The sequence below is a fragment of the Phocoena sinus genome, chromosome 20, assembly GCF_008692025.1.
Source record: "Phocoena sinus isolate mPhoSin1 chromosome 20, mPhoSin1.pri, whole genome shotgun sequence".
Lineage (NCBI taxonomy): Eukaryota > Metazoa > Chordata > Mammalia > Artiodactyla > Phocoenidae > Phocoena > Phocoena sinus.
Window position 1 is genome coordinate 54,014,786 of NC_045782.1, and position 14,647 is coordinate 54,029,432.

The following is a 14,647-nucleotide window of genomic DNA, read 5'->3' on the forward strand; positions in this document are numbered from 1 at the left end:
TGGTGGTTTGAAAAAAACACACATTTATGATGAATTGGGCGATTGGGTTTGACATGTATACACTGACTGATGTGTATAAAATTGATGACTAATAAGAACCTGCTGTATAAAAAAAAATAAATAAAATAAAATTCAAAAAAACACACACATTTATTGTCTTACAGTTCTGGAGGCCAGAAGTCTAAAATGAGTCTTCCGGGGCTAAAGTCAAGTTGTTGGCAGGGCTGGTTCCTCCCGGGGCCCCCCAGGGGGAGAACTGTCCCGGGGGCCTCTCCCAGGTTCTGGAGGCTGTCGGCATACCTTGACTTGTAGCCACATCACTCCCATCTTAACCTTTGTGGTCCTATCGTGTCCTCCTCTCTGGAGTCAAATCCTCCTCTGCTTCCCTCTTATAAGGACACCTGTGATTGCATTTAGGGCTCATCTGGATAATCCAGAATCATCTCCCCCGTTTAAGATCCTTAATCTCATCTGCCAGGTCCCTTTTGCCACATGAGGTAATATTTATAGGTTTCAGAGATTAGAATATGTCTCTCTTGGGGGAGGGGTGCGTTAAGGCGTGTCATGATTGAGCCTGTTACCATGTCCATGACTATTTTCTTACAATAAATTCCTGTAAGTGGAAATAAAGGGTGAAAGGGCAAAACTAACCTTGCGTGAAATGTTTGGAGAAAGTCTGCAGAGTTAAATAGATTGAACCGGTGTCTTTTTTTTTTTTTTTTTTAACATCTTTATTGGAGGATAATTGCTTTACAATGGTGTGTTAGTTTCTGCTTTATAACAAAGTGATTCAACGATACATATACATATGTCCTATCTCCTCCGTCTTGCGTCTCCCTCCCACCCTCCCTATCTGGTGTCTTTTTGCTACGGTCCCTTTAAGAGCCCTTCTTAGCTCTCCTTAGAGTCAGATCTGATGGGGAAGCGGGGGCAGCGGGGCGGGCTGTAGATTGAAATCCCCGTTAGAGGAATCATTTAAAGTTAGCCTCTAGGAAGCTCAGGGCTAATGAGATAATTCCCATTAGGAGAGGAAGGAAGTGAAGGTGGCTTGACATCCCTTCTGTCTCTAATTTATATGATTCACTGAGACCTCCCCCTCTTCCCCCCAGGGGCCCCCCTCCTTCGGCTGGTTCCACTGTCCACCCTCGTCCTGCCAGCCAGGGCTCTGGTTTCCAGCAAGTCCCAGCACGCCGAGAAACCTGGGAAGGTTGCCTTCTGCCCAGACGCGGCATTCGGGCTCTTTTCTTGGCAGCTGTGCCGGAGGATCTGTTCTTTGCCTCTTTCTCTTTTCCCAGAGCCTCGCCCAGCTCCCCTCCACCTCCACCCCTGCCCAACCAACCGGGATGGGGGCTGGTGTCTATGGGACCAAAGAAAAGAGAAAAGCTTTCAACAGAACACAGGCAGGCTCCAGGGGACCTTAGAGGCTACTGGGCTGCCAAGATCTCGTTTGCCCGCCCCACCCCCCCGCCCCATCCCTCTGTACTTTCAGAGGGAAGAGAGAGAGAGAGAAAAGAAGGGAGAGAGAGAACAAGAGAAAGATTCTCTTCCTGTTTTGCTCAGCTGCCTACACTTTGGGTCAAAGCTCTCTCTGCAAACATGAAAATCCAGTTTGGGTCTTTAATTAGAAAAGTGTGGAGTAGCCTAAGGTTCAGGGTTTTTCGAGTTCACATCAAACCCTGGAAACACATCTGGGGGTTGCAGAGAGGGACACCCAGTCTCATTGCAGGCATGTTGCCATCAGACTTGCCTCTGTTCTTCACTGGACCTGGTGGGGACAATGCTAGCCACACCCCACGCCCCCGTGTCCAGGAAGGGTCCCTGGCACGTCAAGGGAGGTGGGGCTCTTTCTTGCCCCTGGTTTCAGTCTTTTCTTCCTCTCATCCTCCCCAAGGGAGGCCATATGGTGGAGTGTTGTGAGTCAGGGCCGAGGGCCAGAGCCGCGCTGGCCCCGGGGACAGCCCCGCGGCCCTGATGTGCCGTGTGGGTGGCCTGTCCTGTGAACTTGCTGCCTGACCTCCCAGCGCCTCTGAGAGCCCAGCTGCAGCGTTGGGGAACAGCCTGGCCCCGCCGTGACCGCAGGGCGCTGAGACCCAGCTCCCCTGTCACCTTGACACGTGCACCACACGCTGTCCGGGCCGGGGCCGGGGCCGGGGCAGACAAGACAGAGCCCCGTAGGCATCCTTCCCTGTTGGGTTGGCTTTTCAGGCTGTGGTGTCTCTAATGAGAGTGACACAGAGACAGACAAACCAGGGGTTTAAGGAAGACGGGACACATGTTAAAAGCAGGAGAGAAGCCAGGGAAAGACGTACGAGTTGAAGGCAGAGGGGGTCTGTGCATCTCGCCGTTACATGATGGCAGAGGTGGAGTTGCCAGCGGCCTCAGCTAGGCTGGAGACAAGGGCGCGGTCCTGTTCCGTCAGTGGCCTTGTGCACGGCCTTTGTCACCTGCTCGTGACTCGTGGCTGCCTCCCCAGCTCCCTGTACCTGGAGTTCCCAGACTTTTTAGGGGCCGTCGAGGGAGCATGGAAAGAGGTAAGGGTTAATTTCAATGCTAGAAACAACATTATGGGTCAAATAAGGAGGGAAAAAAAGAGTGATGGAAGATGGAGCTGGAGTTTTGTACGCCCCTTAGGTCTGGGCTACACCGGGAATATAACCAAGGCACCTACTTCCTCCTTCCTTGGAAACGTACTACCTGGATGTTTTCATAGAGACAGTGCTACAGGGAAATACGGTAATAATGACAAGCACTAGTCACTGAGCCTCTATCCTCCTAACAGCCCTGCGATGGAGGAGGTGTGACCATTATTCCTGCTTACAGAGGGATTAAAGAGAATGGAGGTCCCTTGCCCGGGACCCAGGATTTGAGCCTTGATCTGACTCTGTGTCGTGGAGCTCAGGTGTCTCCGGTGAGACGTGCTCCCTGAAGCTTTCCCCATTGGTAGGATCGAGCGTCCATGCCACTGACTTGCTAGTGATTCACTTGTTCGTTCGTTCGTTCGTTCGTTCGTTCATTCATTCATGTGCCTGTTCAAGTCCACACAGTAAGCCAGGTACTCTGAATGCAAAGGAGAAAAACCTGGCCTCACCCCTCCAGCTGCCAGACCTGTGTGGGCCTCTGGGATGTTCAGGAGGCATTCAGGCACCTGCCAGCCCCTGCCTGCCTTCAGTGCATGTGCTCTTTCTCTCCAGGCCGGTGCGCAGTCCGTCTTGGTGTCCAGATCCAGATAGCTCAGAGGTCCTCCTGTGTCCTCACTGCCACTGCGGGTGGGTTGCAGGCCTTGGACATTAGGGTAGGCAGTGGAGCCCAACAAGGGACGTCAAGGACCAGGTGTGAGGGCTGTCAGTTTCTCCCTCTTGAGGGAAGAGTGTAGTAAACACCCTGCTCTCTGGAACCCCCTCCCTGGCGTGACTCACAGAGGGGAGAGGAGCTCCTGCATGGTCCCCAAGTAGGTGTCTCCCCGTCCCCAGATACCCATGGTTGCAACAGGGCTGGGACACTCCCGGGCCCGGTCCCTCATTTGCTGTTGTTAAATGGGCCATCTGAAGAGAGAGAGGAGAAGGGCCTTGTGATTGGCCTTTGGGCGGCCCCAGAGGGACATATTGCATGATAAGGAGAGGACAGAGGGAGGCTGGAACTGGGGTCCCTATTATCTTAAAGTCCATCTTTGGGAACAGTCCCCTGCGGATAAACAAGGGGTCTGGGCCGGCTGGTTCGGAAGCGTCTTTGATCCACCTAGAAGTTAATGCTTTTCAGTGGAGAACCACAGAGCAGCCCCACCCAGGGCCATAGAGATAACAGGCCGGTGCAATCACCCACCACCGGCCTCTTGATAATGCCGGGTTTTATTGAGGTCTGGTTTTCGCCCAATGGGAACACATCCGGCGAGCATCAAAGGGAGCCCGCGTCACCTTGTGCAAAGAATCCCGGGCCCTCAGGTGTGTGCGTGTTGGGAAGGGTGTGTGTGTGGCTGTGTGTGCACAAGGCTGCCCGTTGGTAATTTCCTTTTCTAGAGATCAGAGGCCACCAGCCCCACAGGGGCCTTGACAAGTCACAAACTCCACTCCCTTGTTCTGGCTGGTCCAGCTCCTAAGATGTACCTGCAGGTGATGGGCTAACATCTTACGTGGAAGAGCCGCTCCATGTTGTTTTGTCCTTGACTGTATGCTACAAAGGCAGTTGGTATAAGGATTTTAAGGGAGGGGACTTCCCTGGAGGTCCGGCGGTTAAGACTCCACCCTTCCAGTGCAGGGGGCACAGGTTCGATCCCTGGTCAGGGAACTAAGATCCCACACGCTGCATGGCGCAGCCAAAAAAAAAAAAAAAAAAAAAGAATTTTAAGGGAGAAATGAGGTAGATGCTCAGAAAGAACAAAGCTTATCACTTGGGAACCGCAGACTTGCTCCTTTGTTGATCTTGAAGGTTTTTGCACTATGTGGATCAAACCTCAGGGTCGTAGATCTCACCTATAGGAGTGAAAGAAACAGGACGGGCATGGGGGATGGTGGAGGAATAGATGGGGTGTGTAAGGTCACGTGTTTGCGGGGATAGAGTGATGGAGACAGTGGTTGAGTGCGGTCCTGGCGGGGAGGGGCATCCTCTCCACCTGCCCCCAGGCGGTGCCTCTTGGCCGCCTCAGATTTCATCTGGGCAGTCAGGCTGCTGGGCATCGCACATGGGCCCCTGGAGATAGGAGCAGAGAAACACCACCCCTACAACAGAACATCTGGAAGCTTTTTAAAGTTTATTTTTGAACGCATTTGCAAGAGTCAGGACATTTGCACACAAGGTTTACAGGCTGGAGGGAACCCAGGGGTTGTAGTTAAGAGTGAGGATGCGGGCTTCCCTGGCGGCGCAGTGGTTGAGAGTCCGCCTGCCGATGCAGGGGACACGTGTTCGTGTCCCGGTCTGGGAGGATCCCACATGCCGCGGAGCGGCTGGGCCCGTGAGCCATGGCCGCTGAACCTGCGCGTCCGGAGCCTGTGCTCCGCAACGGGAGAGGCCACAACAGCGAGAGACCCGCGTACCATCCCCCCCCCCCCCCCAAAAATAGTGAGATGCATTCTGTTTTTGTTTTTTTAAATAAATTTATTTATTTATTTTTGGCTGCGTTGGGTCTTCGTTGCTGCGCACGGGCTTTCTCTAGTTGCGGCGAGCGGGGGCTACTCTTCGTTGCGGAGCGCGGCCTTCTTGTTGTGGTGGCTTCTCTTGCTGTGGAGCACGGGCTTCAGTAGTTGTGACACGTGGGCTCAGTAGTTGTGGCTCGCGGGCTCTAGAGCGCAGGCTCAGTAGTTGTGGCGCACGGGCTTAGTTGCTCCGCGGCATGTGGGATCTTCCCAGACCAGGACTTGAACCCGTGTCCCCTGCATTGGCAGGCGGATTCTCAACCACTGCGCCACCAGGGAAGCCCGAGAGTGAGATGCATTCTGACTCTGTGAGGAAGGGCGGTATGTAGGAAGGGAAGGTGGGAGCCTTGGAAATGGCCAGTGGGAGCCGTAAAGTCCTATGTATTCTTTGCACAGGAACCTGTTAAAAGTCTCTGGGAACAGAAGAGGCACCTGGGCTCCTTGCCTGTGTGATAGCACTGGTACAGGGCAGCCGGATTTCTTCTACCTTATTCCAATCAGGTGCATTCAGTGGACTGGCAGAATCCCCAGGAAGGGAAGGGCACACACTGGCCGGCTCCATCCCACTGAGCCTTCTCCTCTTAGAGACCCACGGGGAGTTAGCGCCTCCTGTAGGAGTTCCAGACTCACACCTGTTGCTCATCTTTCCATCCAGGCGGCCCAGTGGGGCTGACGTAGGCAGGGACCAGAGAGGCTAGTTCATCCTGGTGCTGTGAGCATCCTTTTGCCCCTCCTCTCTCTCTTTCCTTATCACCTTCTTCCCATCCTCTTTTTTTTTTTTTTTTTTGCGGTACGCCGGCCTCTCACTGCTGTGGCCTCTCCCGTTGCGGAGCACAGGCTCCGGACGCGCAGGCGCAGCGGCCATGGCTCACGGGCCCAGCCGTTCCGCGGCATGTGGGATCCTCCCGGACCGGGGCACGAACCCGCGTCCCCTGCATCGGCAGGCAGACTCCCAACCACTGCGCCACCAGGGAAGCCCCTCCTCTTTTTTTTCTTCCTCTTTCTCCTTTCCTCCACCCCCTCTCCATGCCTCCCCCAGTGACATCCTGGACTTCACGATTTGGGCCAAAGGAAACAAGGAAACGCTTGGCTGAGCATTTCGGCCGGGCAGGCTGGGGCTGAAATAATGAAGGAAAAAGTCCCGGCAGGAGAGAGAATTTACACATGACTGCCTCCTTCTTTTCACGAAGTCAGAGCGTCAACCTGTCAACCTGTTCAGCTCTCCCTCTCGCTTGGTGGCTGGTTTACTCATTTAATTCTCTCCTCCCTTTCCACTCCGACCTACTTAGCGACCCCCAGCCAAGCTTATTTTCAGGGCTACATTCAATACATGTGGAGTTGCTCCTTGCGCAGAGCGTATCCCTGTGGGAGGATTCTGGTTTCAGTGCCTGGGGAGTTTACCGGTTGGATGGAGAACGCAGGCTCTTCGTTTCTAAGCAGGCCCCATGGCTGTAGCGCCGTCTTTATTGAGACAGTTGTTCTCGTTGAGTGCGCTCATGTTTATAGTGCCTGGTGGGAGCTGGCTCACGGTGTGCTGGGTTCATTGAGGGAGGAAACTGAGGCTTTGTGTTGTTACTCATGGGAGACACTGAAAGGTGTCCACCCTGTTCTGATGGGAAACGAGGTGACACAGCCCCCGGGAATTCCACGCCATCCAGTCACCCCGTCTGGCAGCCGGGATGCTTGTTCCCGAGTCTACCCGGGTCGCCCTCATTACGGTTTCTGCCTAGGAGTATCGTGTGTCCTGGCCATCGTCAGGATTCAGGTGTGTGGCTACCTTCTCCAGCTTGGAGCAGGCTCTCCTCTGGGCCCACTGGCCCTTTGCAATGTGCAGCAGTTCTCAGCACTGGCCTCATGTCGGCATCACCCGGACAGCTTTAACTGCCTCGTCCTGTCCTAGTGGGTTCCGACCTCACCAGGCTGGGGTGAGAATTTTGGCCCGGGAATTTTGAAGAACTTCCCAGGGGATTCTAATTTGCAACCAAGGTCAAGAATGAACCGCTACTCAGAGGCGGTGACGGGGGCGATTTTGTCACCCGCTCTGCCCCCGACCCCAGATGTAGGCCGGCGTCTGAGACATTTTGAACACTGAGAGGGGCTTCTCCCGGCTTCTAGTGGGTAGAGGTCAGGGGTGCTGCTGAGCATCTTACAATGCATAGGACAGCATCCCCGCCCCCGCCCCGACCAAGAATTATCCTGCCCAAAAGTCACTAGTGCCAGAATTTGAGAAACCTTGCTCTAGAATGGTGGTTTCACACTTGAGTGTGCACCAGAATGACCCAGAGGGCTTGTGAGGACACAGAATGCTGGGTTCCACCCCCAGAGGTTTTGACTCAGTAAGTCTAGGGTGGGTCCTGGGAATTTGCATTTCTAAGTTCCCAGGTGCTTCTGAAGCTGTTGTCAAGGGTTGCACATTGAGGACCACTACTCCAGAACGACTCTGAATCCTGTTTCCCTAGATCGGTGGTATAGTGGATCCATTATGGTTAGTAGAAAACTCTAAAATAACAGTGACTCAATAACCGAGGCAGAAGAGCGTTCTCTCTCACGTAACAGAAACCCAAAGAAAGGCCATCCACAGCTAGTATGGCAGTTCTGGAGTTATCGGGGATCTAGGCTTCCACCTTCCGGCTAGCTTATCTTAGTGCATGACTCCCGTTTTCATTGGAGCCCCTCAAAGTCCAAGATGGTTGCTGGGGCACCAGCCATTATGTCCTCATCGGAAGCAGAAGGGAGTAAAGGCAGATAGGGAAAAATGGGGCTCCTTCAAGCACCTTTGGAACAGCCTCCCCAGAAGTTCCACAACACTTTCCACTTCCATTTCTTTGACCAGATCTTAGTCACATGGCCCTAGCTAGCGGCCAAGGGAGGCTGAGAAATGTAGTCTCTTTACTCTGGGCCACAGTGTGCCAGCCAAAAATCAGAGTTATGTTGCTTAGTAGCAAAGGGAGAACAGGTACTGGGATGGGCACTTAACAGCGTCTGCCCATATCTGCATGTCTAATCCTTCCTTAGAGGTATCATTTATTTGGCATCTGCCACGTGCCATGTGCTTTTCATGCAGTATCTCATTTAATCCTCAAAGCTCTGCAGGGCAGATGATAATACCTCTGTTTTTGCAGATGACAAAACTGAGGCTTTCAGAGATGGAGCTATTGGCCCCAGTGACGGTCCCCAGTGGTCTCATCTGAGAGCCCGCTTCAAAGCTTGGGCTGCTTCTTGCCTCAGTTACTTTCAGAGACTTGACTTTTTCCTTCTCAGCCTGTAGAGTGGCTGTTCGACCTCTCCAAGCCAAATTCCCCAGTGTCATCGGTATTTACACTGTGATACCCTCTTCTCTAGGTCTGTGGGGAAACAGACGAGATATGCCCTGATTCACGACATTAGTTTCCTCTGTGCCACCATAAAATTATCACAGACTTAGTGGCTTTAAACAAGACTCATTTATTCTCTTACAGTCTCTTACGTTAGTCAGTTTCCCAGGGCCGAAGTCAAGGCGTCTGCAGGGCTGTTGCCTTCTGAAAGATCTAGGGAAGAGTTTGTTTCCTGGCCCTTCTAGCTTCTGGGGGGCCACCTGCTTCCCTTGCCTCACGCTTTCTTCTTTGAATCTCTCGCTCCAGCCTCTTGCTTTTGTTAGCACATCTCCCGCACCTTCTCCTGTGTCACATCTCCCTCCGCCTCCCTGTTATAAGAGGACCTGTGATTACATTTGCCCCAGCTCCCCCGATAATCCAGGATAATCTCCGCATCTCAAGGTCCTTAACTTTTGCTGTAGAAGGTTAACATTCACAGGGTGCTGGATTCATTAGGATGTGAGTATCTTTGGGGCTAATGTTCAGCCCATCACAGGGGCCGTCTTGCTGCTGTTCTCCCCTTCCTGGTCCCCAGTTTTTCTCCTATGGGTTGTTCCATGTGTCAACTCTACATGCATTTTTTGGTAACATCTTTATTGGAGTATAATTGCTTTACAGTGGTGTGTATAAAGTTTCTGCTTTATAACAAAGTGAATCAGTTATACATATACACAATGTTCCCATATCTCTTCCCTCCTGCGTCTCCCTCCCTCCCACCCTCCCTATCCCACCCCTCTAGGTGGTCACAAAGCACTGAGCTGATCTCCCTGTGCTACGCGGCTGCTTCCCACCAGCTATCCACTTTACGCTTGGTAGTGTATATATGTCCATTTTTACTTCCGGCCCTGGAGTTTTCAAAGAGGCCAGAGGCAGGATCTGAAGGGCCAGGTGGTGCTTTGGAGGCTTGTCTAACCAGCTCCTAGTGGCCATAGCAATGGGCATGAAAACATTCGAGTGGGAGAAGTTTGGGGGAAGGGGATCCGGCCCTAGAGGTGGCAGAGTGACTTAACCTGGGGAATGATGCTGGAGGGAGAGGCAAGAACAGCCGCCCTGGCAGTCCCAGGTCCTAACCCCTCTGGGCTGGGTTTCTAAGTAATCTTTCAAATCTCCAGGTGCCTGTTAATCCAAGGTCCCCACTGCCTTTCTCTAAGCTAATAGAGGCGTGTCTTTGGCCAAATACAAATGCTACACCTCGAAGAGTTTGATGAGAGGAGGGGGGAGTGTCAGGCTCTGCTTAGGCTGGTCCTAACCTCATTTTCTTCCCCTGGGTTGATGCCCTCGTTTCCACCCCTCCCCCAGCCCCCTTGGCTGGGTCTGCCGGGCTGGGATGAGTCCGGGGAGGGGTTTGGGGTGGGGTCGTGTGTTTTACTTTTTATTTTATTTTGCCCATGCCTCCCGACATTCCCCTCTGTGTTTGATGTCCCACTGCCAAGTGCACGTGGTTGCCGGGCGACAAGAAGGAAGTCCCTGTGTGATTCACGGGGCTGCCAGTTAATTTGCTAGCTGCGTGAGCCTCTCTGGGGAAAGGGCTTCTCCCTGGTTCCCTCTGGGGTAGCTCAGAGGGCTGCTGGCCAGGAGGGGAAAGAAAACTAGAACGTTTAGCAGAACTTTGAGGTTATTGGGGGCGTTTGGGGGTCCGAAGGAAAGAGAGTGTCCAGAGGGCCTGGACAGCACCTGGGCGAGGTGTCTGGTTTCCCTCTTGGCCACCAATCCGAGGGCCGCCTGGAGCACCAGGGTGCCTCTGCTTAGGCTCGTTGGCTGGCTTTTCCGGGCTGCTGACTCCCGCACGTGCAGGCGCTCTCTCCCTTCACAGTCCTCCTGCAGACGAGCGTCCTCGACCGTCTTCCTCCTACTCGACCTCCTCCAGGCCCTTAGGTGATGTCCTCCCATCCCTAACAATCAGCACCCTTCTCTCTGGTTTCACGGTAGCCGCCCACATCCCCGCCAGGGGTTCAGCCAAAGCCCAGAGGAAGGAGAGCTGCCTTGAACCAGGCTGAGCCCTGACCCTCGCCGGTCTCCAGGGATGCAGCGTTGGCCCGACTGCCCCCGGAAACCTTCGTGCGTCCCCCTCAGATACTGCTGTCCTTCTAGCCTCGTGCTTCACAGTGTTGCCTCCCTACTGTGACCTACAGGGGTGGGGTTTGCCTGTTTGGTTTATGTCTGCATTCAGAGCATCTCATCCAATGTGGTGCTTGTGAACGCATGGATTTGCAAGTTATTCCTCGTAGGTTGATGGTGATTGTTGGAACCAGAGACGTGGAGCCCGGATTATCTGGGGTCGTGAATAGGTCTCAGCAGTTTTCAAACGGGGGAAGTCCCCTGAGGGCATTTAATGCTAATAAACACATTTGTCACTATGAAACAGGTTAGAGGGCGTGGTAGGAAGCCAGGAAAGCATGGCGAGTCCTAGTGCATCTTCATTTGCTTGCAATCAGCATTACAGAAAGAGAACTGTGTCAAGTCGTATCTTCCCATTTCCTTGGAGGGGCCCCATCCACTCTGGATAATCTCCTAATTAGTTGTTACGGGTCTTGTGAAAGCAGAGGGACGTTCCAGCTGAAGTGCATGTTAGGATGGGGGACCGGATGCTTTGTCATCCTATGTTGAGAACACTGGCACCCTCTGCGCCTCAGTTTCCCCATGTGTAAACTGGGTAGTCTGACACCTCCATGCCCCCGGCCCCATATCTCATGGACATAACAGGGACATGCTGAAAAATAGAATTTTCCACTTCCTCTGAGCAGGCTGTACTCAGTGGGTTTTTTTTTGTTGTTGTTGTTTTTAAATCATTTATGGGTGTAGTGGTGAGATTTGTATAGAGGGTTCCCAGCCATGATTCAGAATACAGGGAGTTCCTTGAATGGTATAAATTGGCCTTTCTTCTTCCTTAATGAAAATAATGCTTTTAGAAGCAGTGTATGTTCTGTTCAGTAGCTAGAACATTCTGGACTAAAGGCACTAACGTGATGCTCATTGTTGAAAGACATCTGTTGAAAGGACAGAAGCCGGAATCTCACTGTTATGCTGTTTCTTGGTCCACAGGCCTGGAAGGCAGGACAGGTAAAGAGCTGTTGCTCTTCACCCACACTTCCCACCAGGAACCTTAGTGGAGCCGAAGTTTGCCGCTAGGACCACCGCAGGACCTGGCTAAGGTAGGACCATCTCCTAAGAGACAAGAGCTCTGGATTTGATTGAGAATTCTTATTTTGGAGAATAAAGAAACTTCTGGATTGGAGAAGACATTTGAGGAGAAAGCAAAGACCCTTGCCCTGAAGAATAGTGTCTGTGTTGACCTGCGTGACCTGGAGGCCACCTACAATTAAAGAAGATGCCAAGGGGCTTCCCTGGTGGCGCAGTGGTTGAGAGTCCGCCTGCCGATGCAGGGGACGTGGGTTCGTGCCCCTGTCCGGGAGGATCCCCCGTGCCACGGAGCGGCTGGGCCTGTGAGCCGTGGCCGCTGAGCCTGTGCGTCCGGGGCCTGTGCTCTGCGGCGGGAGAGGCTGCAACGGTGAGAGGCCCGCGTACCGCAAAAAATAAAAAAAATTTTTAAAAAAAGAAGATGCCAGGATCCCGGGCCTTCTTCTTCCTCCTGGTGGGAAACGTTTCTTCTGCTGCTTCCAGGTCCTAAGACTGCCCTGTACCAGTCCTCGGGAACCAGAGGGCTTTCTGCCTCACCCTTTCTTGCCCCTTGCACCCACCACGTCTGCTGTGCCTTTGGACTCAGCAGTTCTTCTCGTTCGCTCCATCATCTCCCACCCAGATACAGAGTGAATAGTTACCTACGCGTAGGTCAGTGGGATCTTACTTTTCGTTCCTGCTTCCTCTAAAGAGGCCGGTGTTTGCACGTTGGTGTACAAGCATCCTTGGAGTAGTATCCCTTCTCATCTACGTGGGATCTGGCCCCCACAGGCTCCAGAGTGTTGCACGTCTGTGCAGAAATCGTTCAGGCTCTAACACGCTAGGATGTTGGAGGGGGCTTCTGCAGGGAGCTGGATCCCGGAGGCTAGCGTCCCCCACGTTCAACTTTCTTGGTTTGGATCGCGTGCAGGTGTGCGTCTGGAGGAGCAGAAAACGAATACGCCTTCTGTTTACACAGACGCACGGGCCACTGTGAAGACTCTCCTCCTTCCCGCTGGGCAGTTGGGGTCCGTGTCAGAGCACGATGCTTCAGTACAGAGTATCCAGCGACCAGAGTTGATGGTGTTTCTTGAGGACCGTCCTCCCTCCAGTATGTGCTGGTGACACCTACACCCGACCGTAGATGGGGCCCCACGACACACAAGTCCTGTCTGTTCCTTTCACTCTGTAGCCACCATATATGTGGCTGAAAACTTTTCCTGGCGATGGATCGTGGTTCAACCTTGTCCAAAATGCAGAGCCAAAGATGTGTGTACTTTCTCTTTCCGAAGCAAATGGATGACTTGCCTTTGTGAAAAGAATTCAAGCCAGACGTATACACGTTCCCTGGGTTGTAGCTGCTGTGCGTGTAGGACCATTTAGTGATGTCAGTGTCTTGTAAGGGAAGCAGTGGGGTCCATCTTGGCGTCTCAGATTCACCACCAGACAAAGGAGAGGAACCTCTGAGGGATGTTTCGTGCTATTGAAGTGGGAAGCTTGTCTGTGGGCTTTCACCTTCCTTCCTTGACCTGCATACACGCTCGTCACGTTAGCTTCCTTCGGGTTTTAAGGAAAAGAGACCCATTTATATCACCTCTGTAAATGCTGGTTTGTTTCAGGTTGCCATGGAAACAACGTATTGATAGAAAGGAAACAGTCTGCTCGGCAGCTGCCCACCCAGGCCTTCCCAAGAAGCCCAAGTCATTCAAGATGCCCAGTCCCAGTAGGTGGTTTCCAGGGACAGCAAAACTGAACCACCATGCTCGCCTTGATCTTCTGTTGGCATCCATACCCGCTGCTCCTGATTCTAGGAGATGCCGTGGTGATGAACTGACGGTGACTATCTGTCCCAGTTTGCCCGGGACTGAGGGATTTCCTGGGACGCAGGACTTTTGGTGCTAAACCTGGGGCAGTCCTAAGTAAACTGGAACAGCTGGTCGCCCTACTGGAGACTCGATGACCTTTGCCTCTGCTTCTACTTCATCTGCTGTAACTGGCTGATGCTCTTGATTGGTTTGGCCAGATGCCATTCAGAGCCCTTGCGTCTGGCCACTTCACTGGCCACTGGGCAGCCTCTAGATGGACCAGGCATACCAACCGATCGTGACCACGTCAGCTGTTTCCAAGGTGGCAGGACTGGATGATACTGAATCAAAACCTGGCTATAAAGAACCAGCTGAGACCACATCCTTCAGAAGCGTGCTGTGGACAGGTGGGCACGGCAGGCATTCAAGGTACCAGGGATTCCTTTCCCGTACAGTCCTACTTATAAAGGTGAAGTGAATCTTTTCCATTGAGAACAAAACAGTTCATGGTGAAACAACAACTAATAGAGCCACTGGAAACAAGACTACGGTGTGTGTGTGTGTGTGTGTGTGTGTGTGTGCGCGTCATACAAGCACACACTGCGTAGAATAAATACTAAGCCAAGAAGAAAATGCTGCATCTTAGCTAGACAGAGACCAAGAGAGCCAAATACCTTTGGGATGGTGTTGTCTGGAGAGGGAAGGAGTTGGCTACAAGACTTCCTGAAATCCCTTTGAACTCTAGGGTCCCTTAAAATATCAGGGGCATGTAAATTGGGCCTAAGTGTGTACTTTCTGTCTGAAGTCTCCTAGATAACCTTTGAGTTCAACTCAGATAGTGTTGAATGGGACCCCCCCAGCTCACCCTTACCTTTCCAGACACTGGCTCTATCTGGGATAAGGCAGCGGAACTTGGTGGTGGTAGCAGGGAAGGAGGAGAAGGTTGTGCCAGCCCAGCGTGGGGTGTTCGTGACACATGAGAACAACCTGAAGGCAAATTCCAGGTTCTCTTCAGGTTCGCTAAAGCCAGGCTCTCAGGCTGGCATATGCCATCCTGAAGTTGGTGCTTCTTGCCGAGGGCATCAAGTCTCCACCTCTTCTGCTGAAAGACAAGCGTGAGCACCTGGAGCCCTGGAACACGGGCCTTCAGCTAATCACGCTCATCTTGCGTGGTGTGACCCCAGAAGGTCATCACCGGTCGGGGTGGAGATGGGCACACAAACACCTAGAAGGGACTCTCTCGTTA

At 52.8% G+C, this 14,647-nt stretch overlaps 1 long non-coding RNA gene across 6 annotated transcripts in view; it reads left to right on the forward strand.

The window, feature by feature from the left end:
- LOC116745538 overlaps nucleotides 1-14,647 on the forward strand; it is a 170,086-nt gene that overhangs the window by 136,678 nt on the left and 18,761 nt on the right. For 4 of the 6 annotated variants that reach the window (XR_004347459.1, XR_004347454.1, XR_004347455.1 and 1 more), the window contains 2 exons: nucleotides 11,522-11,631; nucleotides 13,216-13,830. This is a non-coding gene — a long non-coding RNA (uncharacterized LOC116745538). The remainder of the gene's footprint in view (nucleotides 1-11,521; nucleotides 11,632-13,215; nucleotides 13,831-14,647) is intronic. The other 2 variants (XR_004347456.1, XR_004347458.1) reach the window with 1 other exon arrangement.